The following is a 27,137-nucleotide window of genomic DNA, read 5'->3' as shown; positions in this document are numbered from 1 at the left end:
GGATCAAAGGATCTGTGGTTTTCCCTCGAGGCTTTCCCTCGAGGCTTTCCCACAGGGATGTCCCACGTGCCACCGTGGTGTGAGTCGATCCTCGGCGTGAAAGATGAGCCAGAGCAGGGCAAAGAGGTTCCTCTGGAATGGACTGAGACATCTGGGGGACTCTTTGAATGGTGGTACGACCATGGAGTTCCTCTCGCCTTTCCTGTTGAGAGTGCTTCCTCTTGAGATGCAACGGGAACGCCGGGAATTCTTTCCCGTTGAAAGCAGGGAAAGGATCCCTCATCTCGAGCTACGAGGGGGAAACGGGGCTCCTCTGGATGTGGGCGGGACCATCGTGCTTCCTCTCGAGTGGAGACGGGTATGGCGGTGAACTTCTTGAGTTGCAGCAAGGGTGTGAAAGACCCTTTCGAAGTTCCAGAGGTTAGGTGTCATTAGTCTCCAGACGCCTCATGGGAAATAGGCCTCATCTCGCCTGGAAGGGAGAACTTCGTGGATTTTCTCGAGTTGCGGCAGGTGTTCTCGAGTTACGACGGGGACCTCAGGGACCCGCCGTGATGGCCTCAGTAGAGGCCAGTCCCCATGCGAGTTGCTAGGGGGCCTCTCGGGATTCCTCTCCCGTTGATACCGGGGCCAAAAACCTTGTGTGGAGTCAGGGCCGGAACCTAGGATTCCTCTCAGGGGCTGACATGTATCTTTGGGTACTTGTGGAGTCTCACCAGGGGAGTCAGGCCTCGTCTCGAGTGGGGGCATGCACGTGCGCTTTCCTTCCAGGCTGTAGCAGCAATGTCACGCTTCCCGTCCCGTGGATCAAAGGATCTGTGGTTTTCCCTCGAGGCTTTCCCTCGAGGCTTTCCCACAGGGCTGTCCCACGTGCCACCGTGGTGTGAGTGGATTCTCGGCGTGAAAGATGAGCCAGTGCAGGGCAAAGAAGTTGCTCTGGAATGGACTGAGACATCTGGGGGACTCTTGGAATGGTGGTACGACCATGGAGTTCCTCTTGCGTTTCCTGTTGAGAGTGCCTCCTCTTGAAATGCGACGGGAACACCGGGAATTCTTTCCCATTGAAAGCACGGAAAGGATCCCTCCTCTCGAGCTACGAGGGGGAAACGGGGCTCCTCTGGTTGTGGGTGGGACGATCGTGCTTCTTCTCGAGTGGAGACGGGTATGGCGGTGAACTTCTTGAGTTGCAGCAAGGGTGTGAAAGACCCTTTCGAAGTTCCAGAGGTTAGGTGTCATTATTCTCCAGACGCCTCATCGGAAATAGGCCTCATCTCGCCTGGAAGGGAGAACTTCCTGGATTTTCTCGAGTTGCGGCAGGTGTTCTCGAGTTACGATGGGGACCTCAGGGAACCGCCCTGGTGGCCTCAGGAAAGGCCAGTCCCCATGCGAGTTGCTAGGGGGCCTCTCGGGATTCCTCTCCCGTCGATACCGGGGCCAAAAATCTTGTGTGGAGTCAGGGCCGGAACCGAGGATTCCTCTCAGGTCCTGACATGGATCTTTGGGTACTTCTGGAGTCTCCCCAGGGGAGTCAGGCCTCGTCTCGAGTGGGGGCATGCACGTGCGCTTTCCCTCCAGGCTGTAGCATCAATGTCACGCTTTCCGTCCCGTGGATCAAAGGATCTGTGGTTTTCCCTCGAGGCTTTCCCTCGAGGCTTTCCCACAGGGCTGTCCCACGTGCCACCGTGGTGTCAGTCGATCCTCGGCGTGAAAGATGAGCCAGTGCAGGGCAAATAGGTTCCTCTGGAATGGACTGAGACATCTGGGGGACTCTTGGAATGGTGGTACGACCATGGAGTTCCTCTCGCCTTTCCTGTTGAGAGTGCCTCCTCTTGAGATTCGACGGGAAGGCCGGGAATTCTTTCCCATTGAAAGCAGGGAAAGGATTCCTCATCTCGAGCTACGAGGGGCAAACGGGGCTCCTCTGGATGTGGGCGGGACCATCGTGCTTCCTCTCGAGTGGAGACGGGTATGGCGGTGAAATTCTTGAGTTGCAGCAAGGGTGTGAAAGACCCTTTCGAAGTTCCAGAGGTTAGGTGTCATTAGTCTCCAGACGCCTCATCGGAAATAGGCCTCATCTCGCCTGGAAGGGAGAACTTCCTGGATTTTCTCGAGTTGCGGCAGGTGTTCTCGAGTTACGATGGGGACCTCAGGGCCCCGCCCTGGTGGCCTCAGGAAAGGCCAGTCCCCATGCGAGTTACTAGGGGGCCTCTCGGGATTCCTCTCCCGTTGATACCGAGGCCAAAATCCTTGTGTGGAGTCAGGGCCGGAACCGAGGATTCCTTTCAGGGGCTGACATGGGTCTTTGGGTACTTCTGGAGTCTCCCCAGGTGAGTCAGGCCTCTTCTCGAGTGGGGGCATGCACGTCCGCTTTTCTTACAGGCTGTAGCAGTAATGTCACTCTTGCCGTCGCGTGGATCAAAGGATCTGTGGTTTTCCCTCGAGGCTTTCCCACAGGGCTGTCCCTCGTGCCACCGTGGTGTGAGTCGATCCTCGGCGTGAAAGATGAGCCAGTGCAGGGCAAAGAGGTTGTTCTGGAATGGACTGAGAAATCTGGGGGACTCTTGGAATGGTACGACCATGGAGTTCCTCTTGCGTTTCCTGTTGAGAGTGCCTCCTCTTGAGATGCGACGGGAACACCGGGAATTCTTTCCCATTGAAAGCACAGAAAGGATCCCTCATCTCGAGCTTCGAGGGGGAAACGGGGCTCCGCTGGATGTGCGCGAGACTATCGTGCTTCCTCTCGAGTGGAGACGGGTATGACGGTGAACTTCTTGAGTTGCAGCAAGGGTGTGAAAGACCCTTTCGAAGTTCCAGAGGTTAGGTGTCATTATTCTCCAGACGACTCATCGGAAATAGGCCTCATCTCGCCTGGAAGGGAGAACTTCCTGGATTTTCTCGAGTTGCGGCAGGTGTTCTCGAGTTACGAAGGGGACCTCAGGGACCCGCCCTGGTGGCCTCAGGAAAGGCCAGTCCCCATGCGAGTTGCTAGGGTGCTTCTCGGGATTCCTCTCCCGTCGATACCGGGGCCAAAAACCTTGTGTGGAGTCAGGGCCGGAACCGAGGATTCCACTCAGGGGCTGACGTGGATTTGTGGGAACTTCTGGAGTCTCCCCAGGGGAGTCAGGCCTCGTCTCGAGTGGGGGAATGCACATGCGCTTTCCTTCCAGGCTGTAGCAGCAATGTCACTCTTCCCGTCGCGTGGATCAAAGGATCTGTGGTTTTCCCTCGAGGCTTTCCCTCGAGGCTTTCCCACAGGACTGTCCCACGTGCCACCGTGGTGTGAGTCGATCCTTGGCCTGAAAGATGAGCCAGTGCAGGGAAAAGAGGTTCCTCTGGAATGGACTGAGTCATCTGGGGGACTCTTGGAATGGTAGTACGACCATGGAGATCCTCTTGCGTTTCCTGTTGAGAGTGCCTCCTCTTGAGATGCGACGGGAACGCCGGGAATTCTTTCCCGTTGAAAGCAGGGAAAGGATCCCGCATCTCGAGCTACGAGGGGGAAACGGGTCTCCTCTGTATGTGAGCGGGACCATTGTGCTTTCTCTCGAGTGGAGACGGGTATGGCGGTGAACTTCTTGATTTGCAGCAAGGGTGAGAAAGACCCTTTCGAATTTCCAGAGGTTAGGTGTCATTAGTCTCCGGACGCCTCATTGGAAATAGGTCTCATCTCGCCTGGAAGGGAGAACTTCCTGGATTTTCTCGAGTTGCGGCAGGTGTTCTCGAGTTACGACGGGGACCTCAGGGACCCGCCCCGGTGGCCTCAGGAAAGGCCAGTCTCCATGCGAATTGCCAGGGCGCCTCTGGGGATTCCTCTCCCGTCAATACTGGGGCCAAAAACCTTGTGTGGAGTTAGGGCCGGAACCGAGGATTCCTCTCAGGGCTGACATGGATCTTTGGGTACTTCTGGAGGCTCCCCAGGGGAGTCAGGCAACGTCTCGAGTGGGGGCATGCACGTGCGCTTTCCTTCCAAGCTGTAGCAGCAATGTCACGCTTCCCGTCTTGTGGATCAAAGGATCTGCGGTTTTCGCTTGAGGCTTTCCCACAGGGCTGTCCCACGTGCCACCGTGGTGTGAGTCGATCCTCGGCGTGAAAGATGAGCCAGTGCAGGGCAAATAGGTTCCTCTGGAATGGACTGAGACATCTGGGGGTCTCTTGGAATGGTGGTACGACCATGGAGTTCCTCTCGCCTTTCCTGTTGAGAGTGCCTCCTCTTGAGATGCGACGGGAACACCGGGAATTCTTTCCCGTTGAAAGCAGGGAAAGGATCCCTCATCTCGAGCTCCGAGGGGGAAACGGGGCTCCTCTGGATGTGGGCGGGACCATCGTGCTTCCTCTCGAGTGGAGACGGGTATGGCGGTGAACTTCTTGAGATGCAGCAAGGGTGTGAAAGACCCTTTCGAAGTTCCAGAGGTTAGGTGTCATTAGTCTCCAGACGCCTGATCGAAAATAGGCCTCATCTCGCCTGAAAGGGAGAACTTCCTGGATTTTCTCGAGTTGCGGCAGGTGTTCTCGAGTTAAGACGGGGACCTCAGGGAACCGCCCTGGTGGCCTCAGGAAAGGCCAGTCCCCATGCGAGTTGCTAGGGGGCCTCTCGGGATTCCTCTCCCGTCGATACCGGGGCCAAAAATCTTGTGTGGAGTCAGGGCCGGAACCGAGGATTCCTCTCAGGTGCTGATATGGATCTTTGGGTACTTCTGGAGTCTCCCCAGGGGAGTCAGGCCTCGTCTCGAGTGGGGGCATGCACGTGCGCTTTCCCTCCAGGCTGTAGCATCAATGTCACTCTTTCCGTCCCGTTGATCAAAGGATCTGTGGTTTTCCCTCGAGGCTTTCCCTCGAGGCTTTCCCACAGGGCTGTCCCACGTGCCACCGTGGTGTGAGTCGATCCTCGGCGTGAAAGAAGAGCCAGTGCAGGGCAAAGAGGTTCCTCTGGAATGGACTGAGGCATCTGGGGAATCTTGGAATGGTGGTACGACCATGGAGTTCCTCTCGCCTTTCCTGTTGAGAGTGCCTCCTCTTGAGATGCGTCGGGAACGCCGGAAATTCTTTCCCGTTGAAAGCAGGGAAAGGATCCCTCATCTCGAGCTACGAGGGGGAAACGGGGCTCCTCTCTATGTGGGCGGGACCATCGTGCTTCCTCTCGAGTGGAGACGGGTATGGCGGTGAACTACTTGAGTTGCAGCAAGGGTGTGAAAGACCCTTTCGAAGTTCCACAGGTTAGGTGTCATTAGTCTCCAGACGCCTCATCGAAAATAGGCCTCATCTCGCCTGAAAGGGAGAACTTCCTGGATTTTCTCGAGTTGCGGCAGGTGTTCTCGAGTTACGACGGGGACCTCAGGGAACCGCTCTGGTGGCCTCAGGAAAGGCCAGTTCCCATGCGAGTTGCTAGGGGGCCTCTCGGGATTTCTCTCCCGTCGATACCGGGGCCAAAAACCTTGAGTGGAGTCAGGGCCGGAACCGAGGATTCCTCTCAGGGGATGACATGGATCTTGGGGTACTTCTGGAGTCTCCCCAGGGGAGTCAGGCCTAGTCTCGCGTGGGGGCATGCACGTGCGCTTTCCTTCCAGGCTATAGCAGCAATGTCACGCTTCCCGTCGCGTGGATCAAAGGATCTGTGGATTTCCCTCGAGGCTTTACCTCGAGGCTTTCCCACAGGGCTGTCCCACGTGCCACCGTGGTGTGAGTCGATCCTCGGCGTGAAAGATGAGCCAGTGCAGGGCAAAGAGGTTCCTCTGGAATGGACTGAGACATCTGGGGGACTCTTGGAATGGTGGTACGACCATGGAGTTCCTCTCGCCTTTCCTGTTGAGAGTGCCTCCTCTTGAGATTCGACGGGAAGGCCGGGAATTCTTTCCCATTGAAAGCAGGGAAAGGATTCCTCATCTCGAGCTACGAGGGGCAAACGGGGCTCCTCTGGATGTGGGCGGGACCATCGTGCTTCCTCTCGAGTGGAGACGGGTATGGCGGTGAACTTCCTGAGTTGCAGCAAGGGTGTGAAAGACCCTTTCGAAGTTCCAGAGGTTAGGTGTCATTAGTCTCCAGACGCCTCATCGGAAATAGGCCTCATCTCGCCTGGAAGGGAGAACTTCCTGGATTTTCTCGAGTTGCGGCAGGTGTTCTCGAATTACGATGGGGACCTCAGGGCCCCGCCCTGGTGGCCTCAGGAAAGGCCAGTCCCCATGCGAGTTCCTAGGGGGCCTCTCGGGATTCCTCTCCCGTTGATACCGGGGCCAAAATCCTTGTGTGGAGTCAGGGCCGGAACCGAGGATTCCTCTCAGGGGCTGAAATGGGTCTTTGGGTACTTCTGGAGTCTCCCCAGGTGAGTCAGACCTCTTCTCGAGTGGGGGCATGCACGTCCGGTTTTCTTACAGGCTGTAGCAGCAATGTCACTCTTCCAGTCGCGTGGATCAAAGGATCTGTGGTTTTCCCTCGAGGCTTTCCCACAGGGCTGTCCCACGTGCCACCGTGGTGTGAGTCGATCCTCGGCGTGAAAGATGAGCCAGTGCAGGGCAAAGAGGTTGCTCTGGAATGGACTGAGAAATCTGGGGTACTCTTGGAATGGTACGACCATGGAGTTCCTCTTGGGTTTCCTGTTGAGAGTGCCTCCTCTTGAGATGCGACGGGAACGTCGGGAATTCTTTCCCGTTGAAAGCAGGGAATGGATCCCTCATCTAGAGCTCCGAGGGGGAAACGGGGCTCCTCTGGATGTGGGCGGGACCATCGTGCTTCCTCTCGAGTGGACACGGGTATGGCGGTGAACTTCTTGAGTTGCAGCAAGGGTGTGAAAGACCCTATCGAAGTTCCAGAGGTTAGGTGTCATTAGTCTCCAGACGCCTCATCGGAAATAGGCCTCATCTCGCCTGGAAGGGAGAACTTCCTGGATTTTCTCGAGTTGCGGCAGGTGTTCTCGAGTTACGACGGGGACCTCAGGGACCCGCCCTGGTGGCCTCAGGAGAGGCCATTCCCCATGCGAGTTGCTAGGGGGCCTCTCGGGATACCTCTCCCGTCGATACCGGGGCCAAAATAATTTTTCGGAGTCAGGGCCAGAACCGAGATTTCCTCTCAGGGGCTGACATGGATCTTTGGGTACTTCTGGAGTCTCCCCAGGGGAGTCAGGCCTCGTCTCGAGTGGGGGCATGCACGTGCGCTTTCCTTCCAGGCTGTAGCAGCAATGTCACGCTTCCCGTCGCGTGGATCAAAGGATCTGTGGTTTTCCCTCGGGGCTTTCCCTCGAGGCTTTCCCACAGGCTGTCCCACGTGCCACCGTGGTGTGAGTCGATCCTCGGCGTGAAAGATGAGCCAGTGCAGGGCAAAGAGGTTCCTCTGGAATGGACTGAGACATCTGGGGGACTCTTGGAATGGTGGTACGACCATGGAGTTCCTCTCGCCTTTTCTGTTGAGAGTGCCTCCTCTTGAGATGCGACGGGAACACCGGGAATTCTTTCCCGTTGAAAGCAGGTCAAGGATCCCTCATCTCGAGCTCCGAGGGGGAAACGGGGCTCCTCTGGATGTGGGCGGGACCATCGTGCTTCCTCTCGAGTGGAGACGGGTATGTCGGTGAACTTCTTGAGTTGCAGCAAGGGTGTGAAAGACCCTTTCGAAGTGCCAGAGGTTAGGTGTCATTAGTCTCCAGACGCCTCATCGGAAATAGGCCTCATCTCGCCTGGAAGGGAGAACTTCCTGGATTTTCTCGAGTTGCGGCAGGTGTTCTCGAGTTACGATGGGGACCTCTGGGCCCCGCCCTGGTGGCCTCAGGAAAGGCCAGTCCCCATGCGAGTTCCTAGGGGGCCTCTCGGGATTCCTCTCCCGTTGATACCGGGGCCAAAATCCTTGTGTGGAGTCAGGGCCGGAACCGAGGATTCCTTTCAGGGGCTGACATGGGTCTTTGGGTACTTCTGGAGTCTCCCCAGGTGAGTCAGGCCTCTTCTCGAGTGGGGGCATGCACGTCCGCTTTTCTTACAGGCTGTAGCAGCAATGTCACTCTTCCCGTCGCGTGGATCAAAGGATCTGTGGTTTTCCCTCGAGGCTTTCCTACAGGGCTGTCCCTCGTGCCACCGTGGTGTGAGTCGATCCTCGGCGTGAAAGATGAGCCAGTGCAGGGCAAAGAGTTTCCTCTGGAATGGACTGAGACATCTGGGGGACTCTTGGAATGGTGGTACGACCATGGAGTTCCTCTCGCCTTTCCTGTTGAGAGTGCCTCCTCTTGAGATGCGACGGGAACGCCGGGAATTCTTTCCCGTTGAAAGCAGGGAAAGGATCCCTCATCTCGAGCTACGAGGGGGAAACGGGGCTCCTCTGGATGTGGGCGGGACCATCGTGCTTCCTCTCGAGTGGAGACAGGTATGGCGGTGAACTTCTTGAGTTGCAGCAAGGGTGTGAAAGACCCTTTCGAAGTTCCAGAGGTTAGGTGTCATTAATCTCCAGACGCCTCATCGGAAATAGGCCTCATCTCGCCTGGAAGGGAGAACTTCCTGGATTTTCTCGAGTTGCGGCAGGTTTTCCCGAGTTACGACGGGGACCTCAGGGACCCGCCCTGGTGGCCTCAGGAGAGGCCAGTCCCCATGCGAGTTGCTAGGGGGCCTCTCGGGATTCCTCTCCCGTCGATACCGGGGCCAAAAGCCTTGTGTGGAGTCAGGGCCTGATCCGAGGATTCCTCTCAGGGGCTGAAATGGATCTTTGGGTACTTCTGGAGTCTCCCCAGGGGATTCAGGCCTCGTCTCGAGTGGGGGCATGCACGTGCGCTTTCCTTCCAGGCTGTAGCAGCAATGTCACGCTTCCCGTCGCGTGGATCAAAGGATCTGTGGTTTTCCATCGAGGCTTTCCCTCGAGGCTTTCCCACAGGGCTGTCCCACGTGCCACCGTGGTGTGAGTCGATCCTCGGCGTGAAAGATGAGCCAGTGCAGGGCAAAGAGGTTCCTCTGGAATGGACTGAGACATCTGGGGGACTCTTGGAATGGTGGTACGACCATGGAGTTCCTCTCGGCTTTCCTGTGGAGAGTGCCTCCTCTTGAGATGCGACTGGATCGCGGGGAATTCTTTCCCGTTGAAAGCAGGGAATGGATCCCTCATCTCGAGCTCCGAGGGGGAAACGGGGCTCCTCTGGATGTGGGCGGGATCATCGTGCTTCCTCTCGAGTGGAGACGGGTATGGCGGTGAACTTCTTGAGTTGCAGCAAGGGTGTGAAAGGCCCTTTCGAAGTTCCAGAGGTTAGGTGTCATTAGTCTCCAGACGCCTCATCGGAAATAGGCCTCATCTCGCCTGGAAGGGAGAACTTCCTGGATTTTCTCGAGTTGCGGCAGGTGTTCTCGAGTTACGACGGGGACCTCAGGGACCCGCCCTGGTGGCCTCAGGAGAGGCCAGTCCCCATGCGAGTTGCTAGGGGGCCTCTCGGGATTCCTCTCCCGTCGATACCGGGGCCAAAAGAATTTTTTGGAGTCAGGGCCGGAACCGAGGATTCCTCTCAGGGGTTGACATGGATCTTTGGGTACTTCTGGAGTCTCCCCAGGGGAGTCAGGCCTCGTCTCGAGTGGGGGCATGCACGTGCGCTTTCCTTCCAGGCTGTAGCAGCAATGTCACGCTTCCCGTGGCGTGGACCAAAGGATCTGTGGTTTTCCCTCGAGGCTTTCCCTCGAGGTTTTCCCACAGGGCGGTTCTACGTGCCACCGTGGTGTGAGTCGATCCTCGGCGTGAAAGATGAGCCAGTGCAGGGCAAAGAGGTTCCTCTGGAATGGACTGAGACATCTGGGGGACTCTTGGAATGGTGGTACGACCATGGAGTTCCGCTCGCCTTTCCTGTTGAGAGTGCCTCCTCTTGAGATGCGACGGGAACACCGGGAATTCTTTCCCGTTGAAAGCAGGGAAAGGATCCCTCATCTCGAGCTCCGAGGGGGAAACGGGGCTCCTCTGGATGTGGGCGGGACCATCGTGCTTCCTCTCGAGTGGAGACGGGTATGGCGGTGAACTTCTTGAGTTGCAGCAAGGGTGTGAAAGACCCTTTCGAAGTTCCAGAGGTTAGGTGTCATTAGTCTCCAGACGCCTCATCGGAAATAGGCCTCATCTCGCCTGGAAGGGAGAACTTCCTGGATTTTCTCGAGTTGCGGCAGGTGTTCCCGAGTTACGACGGGGACCTCAGGGACCCGCCCTGGTGGCCTCAGGAGAGGCCATTCCCCATGCGAGTTGCTAGGGGGCCTCTCGGGATTCCTCTCCCGTCGATACCGGGGCCAAAAACCTTGTGTGGAGTCAGGGCCGTTACCGAGGATTCCTCTCAGGGGCTGATATGGATCTTTGGGTACTTCTGGAGTCTCGCCTGGGGAGACAGGCCTCGTCTCCAGTGGGGGCATGCACGTGCGCCTTCCTTCAAGGCTGTAGCAGCAATGTCACGCTTCCCGTCGCGTGGATCAAAGGATCTGTGATGTTCCCTCGAGGCTTTCCCACAGGGCTGTCCCACGTGCCACTGTGGTGTGAGTCGATCCTCGGCGTGAAAAATGAGCCAGTGCAGGGCAAAGAGGTTCCTCTGGAATGGACTGAGACATCTGGGGGACTCTTGCAATGGTGGTACGACCATGGAGTTCCTCTCGCCTTTCCTGTTGAGAGTGCCTCCTCTTGAGATGCGACGGGAACGCCGGGAATTCTTTCCCGTTGAAAGCAGGGAAAGGATCCCTCATCTCGAGCTACGAGGGGGAAACGGGGCTCCTCTGGATGTGGGCGGGACCATCGTGCTTCCTCTCGAGTGGAGACGGGTATGGCGGTGAACTTCTTGAGTTGCAGCAAGGGTGTGAAAGACCCTTTCGAAGTTCCAGAGGTTAGGTGTCATTAGTCTCCAGACGCCTCATCGGAAATAGGCCTCATCTCGCCTGGAAGGGAGAACTTCCTGGATTTTCTCGAGTTGCGGCAGGTGTTCTCGAGTTACGACGGGGACCTCAGGGACCCGCCCTGGTGGCCTCAGGAAAGGCCAGTCCCAATGCGAGTTGCTAGGGGGCCTCTCGGGATTCCTCTCCGTCGATACCGGGTCCAAAAAGGTTGTGTGGAGTCAGGGCCGGAACCTGAGGATTCCTCTCCGGTACTGACATGGATCTTGGGGTACTTGTGGAGTCTCCCCAGTGGAGTCAGGCCTCGTTTCGAGTGGGGGCATGCACTTGCGCTTTCCTTCCAGGCTGTAGCAGCAATGTCACGCTTCCCGTCGCGTGGATCAAAGGATCTGTGATGTTCCCTCGAGGCTTTCCCTCGAGGCTTTCCCACAGGGCTGTCCCACGTGCCACCGTGGTGTGAGTCGATCCTCGGCGTGAAAGATGAGCCAGTGCAGGGCAAAGAGGTTCCTCTGGAATGGACTGAGACATCTGGGGGACTCTTGGAATCGTGGTACGACCATGGAGTTCCTCTCGCCTTTCCTGTTGAGAGTGCCTCCTCTTGAGATGCGACGGGAACGCCGGGAATTCTTTCCCGTTGAAAGCAGGGAAAGGATCCCTCATCTCGAGCTACGAGGGGGAAACGGGGCTCGTCTGGATGTGGGCAGGACCATCGTGCTTCCTTTCGAGTGGACAGGGGTATGGCGGTGAACTTCGAGAGTTGCAGCAAGGGTGTGAAAGACCCTTTCGAAGTTCCAGAGGTAAGGTGTCATTAGTCTCCAGACGCCTCATCTGAAATAGGCCTCATCTCGCCTGGAAGGGAGAACTTCCTGGATTTTCTCGAATTGCGACAGGTGTTCTCGAGTTACGACGGGGACAACAGGGCCCCGCGCTGGTGGCCTCAAGAAATGACAGTTCCCATGCGAGTTGCTAGGGGGCCTCTCGGGATTCCTCTCCCGTCGATACCGGGCCAAAAACCTTGTGTGCAGTCAGGGCCGGAACCGAGGATTCCTCTCAGGGGCTGACATGGATCTTGGGGTACTTCTGGAGTCTCCCCAGGGGAGTCAGGCCTCGTCTCAAGTGGGGGCATGCACGTGCGCTTTCCTTCCAGGCTGTAGCAGCAATGTCACGCTTCCCGTCGCGTGGATCAAAGGATCTGTGGTTTTCCCTCGAGGCTTTCAAACAGGGCTGTCCCACGTGCCACCGTGGTGTGAGTCAATCGTCGGCGTGAAAGATGAGCCAGTGCAGGGCAAAGAGGTTCCTCTGGAATGGACTGAGACATCTGGGGGACTCTTGGAATGGTGGTAAGACCATGGAGTTCCTCTCGCCTTTCCTGTTGAGAGTGCCTCCTCTTGAGATGCGACCGGAACGCCGGGAATTCTTTCCCGTTGAAAGCAGGGAAAGGATCCCTCATCTCGAACTCCGAGGGGGATACGGGGCTCCTCTGGATGTGGGCGGGACCATCGTGTTACCTCTCGAGTGGAGACGGTTATGGCGGTGAACTTCTTCAGTTGCAGTAAGGGTGTGAAAGAACCTTTCGAAGTTCCAGAGGTTAGGTGTCATTAGTCTCCAGACGCCTCATCGGAAATAGGCCTCATCTCGCCTGGAAGGGAGAACTTCCTGGATTTTCTCGAGTTGCGGCAGTTGTTCTCGAGTTATGACGGGGACCTCAAGGACCCGCCCTGGTGGCCTCAGGAGAGGCCAGTCCCCATGCGAGTTGCTAGGGGGCCTCTCTGTATTCCTCTCCCGACGATACCGGGGCCAAAACCCTTGTGTGGAGTCAGGGCCGGAACCGAGGATTCCTCTCAGGGGCTGATAAGGATCTTTGGGTACTTCTGAAGTCTCCCCAGGGGCGTCAGGCCTCGTCTCGAGTGGGGGCATGCACGTGCGCTTTCCTTTCAGGCTGTAGCAGCAATGTCACGCTTCCCGTCGCGTGGATCAAAGGATCTGTGGTTTTCCCTCGAGGCTTTCCCTCGAGGCTTTCCCACAGGACTGTCCCACGTGCCACCGTGGTGTGAGTCGATCCTTGGCCTGAAAGATGAGCCAGTGCAGGGAAAAGAGGTTCCTCTGGAATGGACTGAGACATCTGGGGGACTCTTGGAATGGTAGTACGACCATGGAGTTCCTCTTGCGTTTCCTGTTGAGAGTGCCTCCTCTTGAGAGGCGACGGGAACGCCGGGAATTCTTTCCCGTTGAAAGCAGGGAAAGGATCCCGCATCTCGAGCTACGAGTGGGAAACGGGTATCCTCTGTATGTGGGCGGGACCATTGTGCTTTCTCTCGAGTGGAGACGGGTATGGCGGTGAACTTCTTGAGTTGCAGCAAGGGTGTGAAAGAGCCTTTCGAAGTTCGAGAGGTTAGGTGTCATTAGTCTCCGGACGCCTCATTGGAAATAGGCCTCATCTCGCCTGGAAGGGAGAACTTCCTGGATTTTCTCGAGTTGCGGCAGGTGTTCTCGAGTTACGACGGGGACCTCAGGGACCCGCCCTGGTGGCCTCAGGAAAGGCCAGTCTCCATGCGAATTGCCAGGGCGCCTCTGGGGATTCCTCTCACGTCAATACTGGGGCCAAAACCTTGTGTGGAGTCAGGGCCGGAACCGAGGATTCCTCTCAGGGGCTGACATGGATCTTTGGGTACTTCTGGAGGCTCCCCAGGGGAGTCAGGCCACGTCTCGAGTGGGGGCATCCACGTGCGCTTTCCTTCCAGGCTGTAGCAGCAATGTCACGCTTCCCGTCTTGTGGATCAAAGGATCTGCGGTTTTCGCATGAGGCTTTCCCACAGGGCTGTCCCACGTGCCACCGTGGTGTGAGTCGATCCTCGGCGTGAAAGATGAGCCAGTGCAGGGCAAAGAGGTTCCTCTGGAATGGACTGAGACATCTGGGGGACTCTTGGAATCGTGGTACGACCATGGAGTTCCTCTCGCCTTTCCTGTTGAGAGTGCCTCCTCTTGAGATGCGACGGGAACGCCGGGAATTCTTTCCCGTTGAAAGCAGGGAAAGGATCCCTCATCTCGAGCTACGAGGGGGAAACGGGGCTCCTCTGGATGTGGGCAGGACCATCGTGCTTCCTTTCGAGTGGACAGGGGTATGGCGGTGAACTTCGAGAGTTGCAGCAAGGGTGTGAAAGACCCTTTCGAAGTTTGAGAGGTTAGGTGTCATTATTCTCCAGACGCCTCATCGGAAATAGGCCTCATCTCGCCTGGAAGGGAGAACTTCCTGGATTTTCTCGAGTTGCGGCAGGTGTTCTCGAGTTACGACGGGGACCTCAGGGACCCGCCCTGGTGGCCTCAGGAAAGGCCAGTCCCCATGCGTGTTGCTCGGGGGCCACTCGGGATTCCTCTCCCGTCGATACCGGGGCCAAAAACCTTGTGTGGAGTCAGGGCCGGAACCGAGGATTCCTCTCAGGGGCTGACATGGATCTTTGGGTACTTCTGGAGTCTCCCCAGGGGAGTCAGGCCTCGTCTCGAGTGGGGGCATGCACGTGCGCTTTCCTTCCAGGCTGAAGCAGCAATGTCACGCTTCCCGTCGCGTGGATCAAAGGATCTGTGGTTTTCCCTCGAGGCTTTCCCTCGAGGCTTTCCCCCAGGGCTGTCCCACGTGCCACCGTGGTGTGAGTGGATCCTCGACGTGAAAGATGAGCCAGTGCAGGGCAAAGAGGTTGCTCTGGAATGGACTGAGACATCTGGGGGACTCTTGGAATGGTGGTACGACCATGGAGTTCCTCTTGCGTTTCCTGTTGAGAGTGCCTCCTCTTGAAATGCGACGGGAACACCGGGAATTCTTTCCCATTGAAAGCACGGAAAGGATCCCTCATCTCGAGCTACGAGGGGGAAACGGGGCTCCTCTGGTTGTGGGTGGGACGATCGTGTTTCTTCTTGAGTGGAGACGGGTATGGCGGTGAACTTCTTGAGTTGCAGCAAGGGTGTGAAAGACCCTATCGAAGTTCCAGAGGTTAGGTGTCATTAGTCTCCAGACGCCTCATCGGAAATAGGCCTCATCTCGCCTGGAAGGGAGAACTTCCTGGATTTTCTCGAGTTTCGGCAGGTGTTCTCGAGTTACGAAGGGGACCTCAGGGACCCGCCCTGGTGGCCTCAGGAAAGGCCAGTCCCCATGCGAGTTGCTAGGGTGCTTCTCGGGATTCCTCTCCCGTCGATACCGGGGCCAAAAACCTTGTGTGGAGTCAGGGCCGGAACCGAGGATTCCACTCAGGGGCTGACGTGGATTTTTGGGAACTTCTGGAGTCTCCCCAGGGGAGTCAGGCCTCGTCTCGAGTGGGGGAATGCACATGCGCTTTCCTTCCAGGCTGTAGCAGCAATGTCACTCTTCCCGTCGTGTGGATCAAAGGATCTGTGGTTTTCCCTCGAGGCTTTCCCTCGAGGCTTTCCCACAGGACTGTCCCACGTGCCACCGTGGTGTGAGTCGATCCTTGGCCTGAAAGATGAGCCAGTGCAGGGAAAAGAGGTTCCTCTGGAATGGACTGAGACATCTGGGGGACTCTTGGAATGGTAGTACGACCATGGAGTTCCTCTTGCGTTTCCTGTAGAGAGTGCCTCCTCTTGAGATGCGACGGGAACGCCGGGAATTCTTTCCCGTTGAAAGCAGGGAAAGGATCCCTCATCTCGAGCTACGAGGGGGAAACGGGGCTCCTCTGGATGTGGGCGGGACCATCGTGCTTCCTCTCGAGTGGAGACGGGTATGGCGGTGAACTTCTTGAGTTGCAGCAAGGGTGTGAAAGACCCTTTCGAAGTTCCAGAGGTTAGGTGTCATTAGTCTCCAGACGCCTCATCGGAAATAGGCCTCATCTCGCCTGGAAGGGAGAACTTCCTGGATTTTCTCGAGTTGCGGCAGGTGTTCTCGAGTTACGACGGGGACCTCAGGGACCCGCCCTGGTGGCCTCAGGAAAGGCCAGTCCCCATGCGAGTTGCTAGGGGGCCTCTCGGGATTCCTCTCCGTCGATACCGGGTCCAAAAAGCTTGTGTGGAGTCAGGGCCGGAACCTGAGGATTCCTCTCCGGTACTGACATGGATCTTGGGGTACTTGTGGAGTCTCCCCAGTGGAGTCAGGCCTCGTTTCGAGTGGGGGCATGCACTTGCGCTTTCCTTCCAGGCTGTAGCAGCAATGTCACGCTTCCCGTCGCGTGGATCAAAGGATCTGTGATGTTCCCTCGAGGCTTTCCCTCGAGGCTTTCCCACAGGGCTGTCCCACGTGCCACCGTGGTGTGAGTCGATCCTCGGCGTGAAAGATGAGCCAGTGCAGGGCAAAGAGGTTCCTCTGGAATGGACTGAGACATCTGGGGGACTCTTGGAATCGTGGTACGACCATGGAGTTCCTCTCGCCTTTCCTGTTGAGAGTGCCTCCTCTTGAGATGCGACGGGAACGCCGGGAATTCTTTCCCGTTGAAAGCAGGGAAAGGATCCCTCATCTCGAGCTACGAGGGGGAAACGGGGCTCGTCTGGATGTGGGCAGGACCATCGTGCTTCCTTTCGAGTGGACAGGGGTATGGCGGTGAACTTCGAGAGTTGCAGCAAGGGTGTGAAAGACCCTTTCGAAGTTCCAGAGGTAAGGTGTCATTAGTCTCCAGACGCCTCATCTGAAATAGGCCTCATCTCGCCTGGAAGGGAGAACTTCCTGGATTTTCTCGAATTGCGACAGGTGTTCTCGAGTTACGACGGGGACAACAGGGCCCCGCGCTGGTGGCCTCAAGAAATGACAGTTCCCATGCGAGTTGCTAGGGGGCCTCTCGGGATTCCTCTCCCGTCGATACCGGGCCAAAAACCTTGTGTGCAGTCAGGGCCGGAACCGAGGATTCCTCTCAGGGGCTGACATGGATCTTGGGGTACTTCTGGAGTCTCCCCAGGGGAGTCAGGCCTCGTCTCAAGTGGGGGCATGCACGTGCGCTTTCCTTCCAGGCTGTAGCAGCAATGTCACGCTTCCCGTCGCGTGGATCAAAGGATCTGTGGTTTTCCCTCGAGGCTTTCAAACAGGGCTGTCCCACGTGCCACCGTGGTGTGAGTCAATCGTCGGCGTGAAAGATGAGCCAGTGCAGGGCAAAGAGGTTCCTCTGGAATGGACTGAGACATCTGGGGGACTCTTGGAATGGTGGTAAGACCATGGAGTTCCTCTCGCCTTTCCTGTTGAGAGTGCCTCCTCTTGAGATGCGACCGGAACGCCGGGAATTCTTTCCCGTTGAAAGCAGGGAAAGGATCCCTCATCTCGAACTCCGAGGGGGATACGGGGCTCCTCTGGATGTGGGCGGGACCATCGTGTTTCCTCTCGAGTGGAGACGGTTATGGCGGTGAACTTCTTCAGTTGCAGTAAGGGTGTGAAAGAACCTTTCGAAGTTCCAGAGGTTAGGTGTCATTAGTCTCCAGACGCCTCATCGGAAATAGGCCTCATCTCGCCTGGAAGGGAGAACTTCCTGGATTTTCTCGAGTTGCGGCAGGTGTTCTCGAGTTATGACGGGGACCTCAAGGACCCGCCCTGGTGGCCTCAGGAGAGGCCAGTCCCCATGCGAGTTGCTAGGGGGCCTCTCTGTATTCCTCTCCCGACGATACCGGGGCCAAAACCCTTGTGTGGAGTCAGGGCCGGAACCGAGGATTCCTCTCAGGGGCTGATAAGGATCTTTGGGTACTTCTGAAGTCTCCCCAGGGGCGTCAGGCCTCGTCTCGAGTGGGGGCATGCACGTGCGCTTTCCTTTCAGGCTGTAGCAGCAATGTCACGCTTCCCGTCGTGTGGATCAAAGGATCTGTGGTTTTCCCTCGAGGCTTTCCCTCGAGGCTTTCCCACAGGACTGTCCCACGTGCCACCGTGGTGTGAGTCGATCCTTGGCCTGAAAGATGAGCCAGTGCAGGGAAAAGAGGTTCCTCTGGAATGGACTGAGACATCTGGGGGACTCTTGGAATGGTAGTACGACCATGGAGTTCCTCTTGCGTTTCCTGTAGAGAGTGCCTCCTCTTGAGATGCGTCGGGAACGCCGGGAATTCTTTCCCGTTGAAAGCAGGGAAAGGATCCCGCATCTCGAGCTATGAGGGGGAAACGGGTCTCCTCTGTATGTGGGCGGGACCATTGTGCTTTCTCTCGAGTGGAGACGGGTATGGCGGTGAACTTCTTGAGTTGCAGCAAGGGTGTGAAAGACCCTTTCGAAGTTCCAGAGGTTAGGTGTCATTAGTCTCCGGACGCCTCATTGGAAATAGGCCTCATCTCGCCTGGAAGGGAGAACTTCCTGGATTTTCTCGAGTTGCGGCAGGTGTTCCTGAGTTACGACGGGGACCTCAGGGACCCGCCCTGGTGGCCTCAGGAAAGGCCAGTCTCCATGCGAATTGCCAGGGCGCCTCTGGGGATTCCTCTCCCGTCAATACTGGGGCCAAAAACCTTGTGTGGAGTCAGGGACGGAACTGAGGATTCCTCTCAGGGGCTGACATGGATCTTTGGGTACTTCTGGAGGCTCCCCAGGGGAGTCAGGCCACGTCTCGAGTGGGGGCATCCACGTGCGCTTTCCTTCCAGGCTGTAGCAGCAATGTCACACTTCCCGTCTTGTGGATCAAAGGATCTGCGGTTTTCGCTTGAGGCTTTCCCACAGGGTTGTCCCACGTGCCACCGTGGTGTGAGTCGATCCTCGGCGTGAAAGATGAGCCAGTGCAGGGCAAAGAGGTTCCTCTGGAATGGACTGAGACATCTGGGGGACTCTTGGAATGGTGGTACGACCATGGAGTTCCTCTCGCCTTTCCTGTTGAGAGTGCCTCCTCTTGAGATTCGACGGGAAGGCCGGGAATTCTTTCCCATTGAAAGCAGGGATAGGATTCCTCATCTCGAGCTACGAGGGGCAAACGGGGCTCCTCTGGATGTGGGCGGGACCATCGTGCTTCCTCTCGAGTGGAGACGGGTATGGCGGTGAACTTCTTGAGTTGCAGCAAGGGTGTGAAAGACCCTTTCGAAGTTCCAGAGGTTAGGTGTCATTAGTCTCCAGACGCCTCATCGGAAATAGGCCTCATCTCGCCTGGAAGGGAGAACTTCCTGGATTTTCTCGAGTTGCGGCAGGTGTTCTCGAGTTACGATGGGGACCTCAGGGCCCCGCCCTGGTGGCCTCAGGAAAGGCCAGTCCCCATGCGAGTTCCTAGGGGGCCTCTCGGGATTCCTCTCCCGTTGATACCGGGGCCAAAATCCTTGTGTGGAGTCAGGGCCGGAACCGAGGATTCCTCTCAGGGGCTGACATGGGTCTTTGGGTACTTCAGGAGTCTCCCCAGGTGAGTCAGGCCTCTTCTCGAGTGGGGGCATGCATGTCCGCTTTTCTTACAGGCTGTAGCAGCAATGTCACTCTTCCCGTCGCGTGAATCAAAGGATCTGTGGTTTTCCCTCGACGTTTTCCCACAGGGCTGTCCCACGTGCCACCGTGCTGTGAGTCGATCCTCGGCGTGAAAGATGAGCCAGTGCAGGGCAAAGAGGTTGCTCTGGAATGGACTGAGAAATCTGGGGGACTCTTAGAATGGTACGACCATGGAGTTCCTCTTGCGTTTCCTGTTGAGAGTGCCTCCTCTTGAGATGCGACGGGAACACCGGGAATTCTTTCCCGTTGAAAGCAGGTCAAGGTTCCCTCATCTCGAGCTCCGAGATGGAAACGGGGCTCCTCTGGATGTGGGCGGGACCATCGTGCTTCCTCTCGAGTGGAGACGGGTATGGCGGTGAACTTCTTGAGTTGCAGCAAGGGTGTGAAAGACCCTTTGGAAGTGCCAGAGGTTAGGTGTCATTAGTCTCCAGACGCCTCATCGGAAATAGGCCTCATCTCGCCTGGAAGGGAGAACTTCCTGGATTTTCTCGAGGTGCGGCAGGTGTTCCCGAGTTACGACGGGGACCTCAGGGTCCCGCCCTGGTGGCCTCAGGAGAGGCCAGTCCCCATGCGAGTTGATACGGGGCCTCTCGGGATTCCTCTCCCGTCGATACCGGGGCCAAAAACCTTGTGTGGAGTCAGGGCCGGAACCGAGGATTCCTCTCAGGGGCTGACATGGATCTTTGGGTACTTCTGGAGTCTCCCCAGGGGAGTCAGGCCTCGTCTCGAGTGGGGGCATGCACGTGCGCTTTCCTTCCAGGCTGTAGCAGCAATGTCACGCTTCCCGTGGCGTGGATCAAAGGATCTGTGGTTTTCCCTCGAGGCTTTCCCTCGAGGCTTTCCCACAGGGCTGTCCCACGTGCCACCGTGGTGTGAGTCGATCCTCGGCGTGAAAGATGAGCCAGTGCAGGGCAAAGAGGTTCCTCTGGAATGGACTGAGACATCTGGGGGACTCTTGGAATGGTGGTACGACCATGGAGTTCCTCTCGCCTTTTCTGTTGAGAGTGCCTCCTCTTGAGATGCGACGGGAACACCGGGAATTCTTTCCCGTTGAAAGCAGGTCAAGGATCCCTCATCTCGAGCTCCGAGGGGGAAACGGGGCTCCTCTGGATGTGGGCGGGACCATCGTGCTTCCTCTCGAGTGGAGACGGGTATGTCGGTGAACTTCTTGAGTTGCAGCAAGGGTGTGAAAGACGCTTTCGAAGTGCCAGAGGTTAGGTGTCATTAGTCTCCAGATGCCTCATCGGAAATAGGCCTCATCTCGCCTGGAAGGGAGAACTTCCTGGATTTTCTCGAGTTGCGGCAGGTGTTCCTGAGTTACGACGGGGACCTCAGGGACCCGCCCTGGAGGCCTCAGGAGAGGCCAGTCCCCATGCGCGTTGCTAGGGGGCCTCTCGGGATTCCTCTCCCGTCGATACCGGGGCCAAAAACCTTGTGTGGAGTCAGGGCCGGAACCGAGGATTCCTCTCAGGGGCTGATATGGATCTTTGGGTACTTCTGGAGTCTCGCCAGGGGAGACAGGCCTCGTGTCGAGTGGGGGCATGCACGTGCGCTTTCCTTCCAGGCTGTAGCAGCAATGTCACGCTTCCCGTCGCGTGGATCAAAGGATCTGTGGTTTTCCCTCGAGGCTTTCCCTCGAGGCTTTCCCACAGGGCTGTCCCACGTGCCACCGTGGTGTGAGTCGATCCTCGGCGTGAAAGATGAGCTAGTGCAGGGCAAAGAGTTTCCTCTGGAATGGACTGAGACATCTGGGGGACTCTTGGAATGGTGGTACGACCATGGAGTTCCTCTCGCCTTTCCTGTTGAGAGTGCCTCCTCTTGAGATGCGACGGGAACGCCGGGAATTCTTTCCCGTTGAAAGCAGGGAAAGGATCCCTCATCTCGAGCTACGAGGGGGAAACGGGGCTCCTCTGGATGTGGGCGGGACCATCGTGCTTCCTCTCGAGTGGAGACAGGTATGGCGGTGAACTTCTTGAGTTGCAGCAAGGGTGTGAAAGTCCCTTTCGAAGTTCCAGAGGTTAGGTGTCATTAGTCTCCAGACGCCTCATCGGAAATAGGCCTCATCTCGCCTGGAAGGGAGAACTTCCTGGATTTTCTCGAGTTGCGGCAGGTTTTCCCGAGTTACGACGGGGACCTCAGGGACCCGCCCTGGTGGCCTCAGGAGAGGCCAGTCCCCATGCGAGTTGCTAGGGGGCCTCTCGGGATTCCTCTCCCGTCGATACCGGGGCCAAAAACCTTGTGTGGAGTCAGGGCCTGATCCGAGGATTCCTCTCAGGGGCTGAAATGGATCTTTGGGTACTTCTGGAGTCTCCCCAGGGGATTCAGGCCTCGTCTCGAGTGGGGGCATGCACGTGCGCTTTCCTTCCAGGCTGTAGCAGCAATGTCACGCTTCCCGTCGCGTGGATCAAAGGATCTGTGGTTTTACATCGAGGCTTTCCCTCGAGGCTTTCCCACAGGGCTGTCCCACGTGCCACCGTGGTGTGAGTCGATCCTCGGCGTGAAAGATGAGCCAGTGCAGGGCAAAGAGGTTCCTCTGGAATGGACTGAGACATCTGGGGGACTCTTGGAATGGTGGTACGACCATGGAGTTCCTCTCGGCTTTCCTGTGGAGAGTGCCTCCTCTTGAGATGCGACTGGATCGCGGGGAATTCTTTCCCGTTGAAAGCAGGGAATGGATCCCTCATCTCGAGCTCCGAGGGGGAAACGGGGCTCCTCTGGATGTGGGCGGGATCATCGTGCTTCCTCTCGAGTGGAGACGGGTATGGCGGTGAACTTCTTGAGTTGCAGCAAGGGTGTGAAAGACCCTTTCGAAGTTCCAGAGGTTAGGTGTCATTAGTCTCCAGACGCCTCATCGGAAATAGGCCTCATCTCGCCTGGAAGGGAGAACTTCCTGGATTTTCTCGAGTTGCGGCAGGTGTTCTCGAGTTACGACGGGGACCTCAGGGGCCCGCCCTGGTGGCCTCAGGAGAGGCCAGTCCCCATGCGAGTTGCTAGGGGGCCTCTCGGGATTCCTCTCCCGTCGATACCGGGGCCAAAAGAATTTTTTGGAGTCAGGGCCGGAACCGAGGATTCCTCTCAGGGGTTGACATGGATCTTTGGGTACTTCTGGAGTCTCCCCAGGGGAGTCAGGCCTCGTCTCGAGTGGGGGCATGCACGTGCGCTTTCCTTCCAGGCTGTAGCAGCAATGTCACGCTTCCCGTGGCGTGGATCAAAGGATCTGTGGTTTTCCCTCGAGGCTTTCCCTCGAGGCTTTCCCACAGGGCGGTCCTACGTGCCACCGTGGTGTGAGTCGATCCTCGGCGTGAAAGATGAGCCAGTGCAGGGCAAAGAGGTTCCTCTGGAATGGACTGAGACATCTGGGGGACTCTTGGAATGGTGGTACGACCATGGAGTTCCTCTCGCCTTTCCTGTTGAGAGTGCCTCCTCTTGAGATGCGACGGGAACAGCGGGAATTCTTTCCCGTTGAAAGCAGGGAAAGGATCCCTCATCTCGAGCTCCGAGGGGGAAACGGGGCTCCTCTGGATGTGGGCGGGACCATCGTGCTTCCTCTCGAGTGGAGACGGGTATGGCGGTGAACTTCTTGAGTTGCAGCAAGGGTGTGAAAGACCCTTTCGAAGTTCCAGAGGTTAGGTGTCATTAGTCTCCAGACGCCTCATCGGAAATAGGCCTCATCTCGCCTGGAAGGGAGAACTTCCTGGATTTTCTCGAGTTGCGGGAGGTGTTCCCGAGTTACGACGGGGACCTCAGGGACCCGCCCTGGTGGCCTCAGGAGAGGCCATTCCCCATGCGAGTTGCTAGGGGGCCTCTCGGGATTCCTCTCCCGTCGATACCGGGGCCAAAAACCTTGTGTGGAGTCAGGGCCGGAACCGAGGATTCCTCTCAGGGGCTGATATGGATCTTTGGGTACTTCTGGAGTCTCGCCTGGGGAGACAGGCCTCGTCTCCAGTGGGGGCATGCACGTGCGCCTTCCTTCAAGGCTGTAGCAGCAATGTCACGCTTCCCGTCGCGTGGATCAAAGGATCTGTGATGTTCCCTCGAGGCTTTCCCACAGGGCTGTCCCACGTGCCACTGTGGTGTGAGTCGATCCTCGGCGTGAAAAATGAGCCAGTGCAGGGCAAAGAGGTTCCTCTGGAATGGACTGAGACATCTGGGGGACTCTTGCAATGGTGGTACGACCATGGAGTTCCTCTCGCCTTTCCTGTTGAGAGTGCCTCCTCTTGAGATGCGACGGGAACGCCGGGAATTCTTTCCCGTTGAAAGCAGGGAAAGGATCCCTCATCTCGAGCTACGAGGGGGAAACGGGGCTCCTCTGGATGTGGGCGGGACCATCGTGCTTCCTCTCGAGTGGAGACGGGTATGGCGGTGAACTTCTTGAGTTGCAGCAAGGGTGTGAAAGACCCTTTCGAAGTTCCAGAGGTTAGGTGTCATTAGTCTCCAGACGCCTCATCGGAAATAGGCCTCATCTCGCCTGGAAGGGAGAACTTCCTGGATTTTCTCGAGTTGCGGCAGGTGTTCTCGAGTTACGACGGGGACCTCAGGGACCCGCCCTGGAGGCCTCAGGAAAGGCCAGTCCCCATGCGAGTTGCTAGGGGGCCTCTCGGGATTCCTCTCCGTCGATACCGGGTCCAAAAAGCTTGTGTGGAGTCAGGGCCGGAACCTGAGGATTCCTCTCCGGTACTGACATGGATCTTGGGGTACTTGTGGAGTCTCCCCAGGGGAGTCAGGCCTCGTCTCGAGTGGGGGCATGCACGTGTGATTTCCTTCCAGGCTATAGCAGCAATGTCACGCTTCCCGTCGCGTGGATCAAAGGATCTGTGGTTTTCCCTCGAGGCTTTCCCACAGGGCTGTCCCACGTGCCACCGTAGTGTGAGTCGATCCTCGGCGTGAAAGATGAGCCAGTGCAGGGCAAAGAGGTTCCTCTGGAATGGACTGAGACATCTGGGGGACTCTTGGAATGGTGGTACGACCATGGAGTTCCTCTCGCCTTTCCTGTTGAGAGTGCCTCCTCTTGAGATGCGACGGGAACGCCGAGAATTCTTTCCCGTTGAAAGCAGGGAAAGGATCCCTCATCTCGACCTACGAGGGGGAAACGGGGCTCCTCTGGATGTGGGCGGGACCATCGTGCTTCCTCTCGAGTCGAGACGGGTATGGCGGTGAACTTCTTGAGTTGCAGCAAGGGTGTGAAAGACCCTTTCGAAGTTCCAGAGGTTAGGTGTCATTAGTCTCCAGACGCCTCATCGGAAATAGGCCTAATCTCGCCTGGAAGGGAGAACTTCCTGGATTTTCTCGAGTTGCGGCAGCTGTTCTGGAGTTACCACGAGGACCTCAGGGACCCGCACTGGTGGCCTCAGGAGAGGCCAGTCCCCATGCGAGTTGCTAGGGGGCCTCTCGGGATTCCTCTCCCGTCGATACCGGGGCCAAAAACCTTGTGTGGAGTCAGGGCCGGAACCGAGGATTCCTCTCAGGGGCTGACATGGATCTTTGGGTACTTCTGGAGTCTCCCCAGGGGAATCAGGCCTCGTCTCGAGTGGGGGCATGCACGTGCGCTTTCCTTCCAGGCTGTAGCAGCAATGTCACGCTTCCCTTCGCGTGGATCAAAGGATCTGTGGTTTTCCCTCGAGGCTTTCCCTCGAGGCTTTCCCACAGGGCTGTCCCACGTGCCACCGTGGTGTGAGTCGATCCTGGCGTGAAAGATGAGCCAGTGCAGGGCACAGAGGTTCTGCTGGAATGGACTGAGACATCTGGGGGACTCTTGGAATGGTGGTACGACCATGGAGTTCCTCTCGCCTTTCCTGTTGAGAGTGCCTCCTCTTGAGATGCGACGAGAACGCCGGGAATTCTTTCCCGTTGAAAGCAGGGAAAGGATCCCTCATCTCGAGCTACGAGGGGGAAACGGGGCTCCTCTGGATGTGGGCGGGACCATCGTGCTTCCCCTCGAGTGGAGACGGGTATGGCGGTGAACTTCTTGAGTTGCAGCAAGGGTGTGAAAGACCTTTTCGAAGTTCTAGAGGTTAGGTGTCATTAGTCTCCAGACGCCTCATCGGAAATAGGCCTCATCTCGCCTGGAAGGGAGAACTTCCTGGATTTTCTCGAGTTGCGGCAGGTGTTCTCGAGTTACCACGGGGACCTCAGGGACCCGCCCTGGTGGCCTCAGGAGAGGCCAGTCCCCATGCGAGTTGCTAGGGGGCCTCTCGGGATTCCTCTCCCGTCGATACCGGGGCCAAAAACATTGTGTGGAGTCAGGGCCGGAACCAAGGATTCCTCTCAGGGGCTGACAAGGATCTTTGGGAACTTCTGGAGTCTCCCCAGGGGAATCAGGCCTCGTCTCGAGTGGGGGCATGCACGTGCGCTTTCCTTCCAGGCTGTAGCAGCAATGTCACGCTTCCCTTCGCGTGGATCAAAGGATCTGTGGTTTTCCCTCGAGGCTTTCCCTCGAGGCTTTCCCACAGGGCTGTCCCACGTGCCACCGTGGTGTGAGTCGATGCTGGCGTGAAAGATGAGCCAGTGCAGGGCAAAGAGGTTCCTCTGGAATGGACTGAGACATCTGGGGGACTCTTGGAATGGTGGTACGACCATGGAGTTCCTCTCGCCTTTCCTGTTGAGAGTGCCTCCTCTTGAGATGCGACGGGAACGCCGCGAATTCTTTCCCGTTGAAAGCAGGGAAAGGATCCCTCATCTCGAGCTACGAGGGGGAAACGGGGCTCCTCTGGATGTGGGCGGGACCATCGTGCTTCCTCTCGAGTGGAGACGGGTATGGCGGTGAACTTCTTGAGTTGCAGCAAGGGTGTGAAAGACCCTTTCGAAGTTCCAGAGGTTAGGTGTCATTAGTCTCCAGACGCCTCATCGGAAATAGGCCTCATCTCGCCTGGAAGGGAGAACTTCCTGGATTTTCTCGAGATGTGGCAGGTGTTCTCAAGTTACGACGGGGACCTCAGGGACCCGCCCTGGTGGCCTCAGGAGAGGCCAGTCCCCATGCGAGTTGCTAGGGGGCCTCTCCGGATTCCTCTCCCGTCGATACCGGGGCCAAAAACCTTGTGTGGAGTCAGGGCCGGAACCGAGGATTCCTCTCAGGAGCTGACATGGATCTTTGGGTACTTCTGGAGTCTCCCCAGGGGAGTCAGGCCTCGTCTCGAGTGGGGGCATGCACGAGCGCTTTCCTTCCAGGCTATAGCAGCAATGTCACGCTTCCCGTCGCATGGATCAAAGGATCTTTGGTTTTCCCTCGAGGCTTTCCCACAGGGCTGTCGCACGTGCCACCGTGGTGTGAATCGATCCTCGGCGTGAAAGATGAGCCAGTGCAGGGCAAAGAGGTTCCTCTGGAATGGACTGATACATCTGGGGGACTCTTGGAATGGTGGTACGACCATGGAGTTCCTCTCGCCTTTCCTGTTGAGAGTGCCTCCTCTTGAGATGCGACGGGAACGCCGGGAATTCTTTCCCGTTGAAAGCAGGGAAAGGATCCCACATCTCGAGCTACGAGGGGGAAACGGGGCTCCTCTGGATGTGGGCGGGACCATCGTGCTTCCTCTTGAGTCGAGACGGGTATGGCGGTGAACTTCTTGAGTTGCAGCAAGGGTGTGAAAGACCCTTTCGAAGTTCCAGAGGTTAGGTGTCATTAGTCTCCAGACGCCTCATCGGAAATAGGCCTAATCTCGCCTGGAAGGGAGAACTTCCTGGATTTTCTCGAGTTGCGGCAGCTGTTCTGGAGTTACGACGGGGACCTCAGGGACCCGTCCTGGTGGCCTCAGGAGAGGCCAGTCTCCATGCGAGTTGCTAGGGGGCCTCTCGGGATTCCTCTCCCGTCGATACCGGGGCCAAAAACCTTGTGTGGAGTCAGGGCCGGAACCGAGGATTCCTCTCAGGGGCTGACATGGATCTTTGGGTACTTCTGGAGTCTCCACAGGGGAGTCAGGCCTCGTCTCGAGTGGGGGCATGCACGTGCGCTTTCCTTCCAGGCTGTAGCAGCAATGTCACG

The sequence above is a fragment of the Capricornis sumatraensis genome, chromosome 17 (assembly GCF_032405125.1).
Source record: "Capricornis sumatraensis isolate serow.1 chromosome 17, serow.2, whole genome shotgun sequence".
Classification (NCBI taxonomy): domain Eukaryota; kingdom Metazoa; phylum Chordata; class Mammalia; order Artiodactyla; family Bovidae; genus Capricornis; species Capricornis sumatraensis.
Note: the sequence above shows the minus strand (reverse complement) of the source record.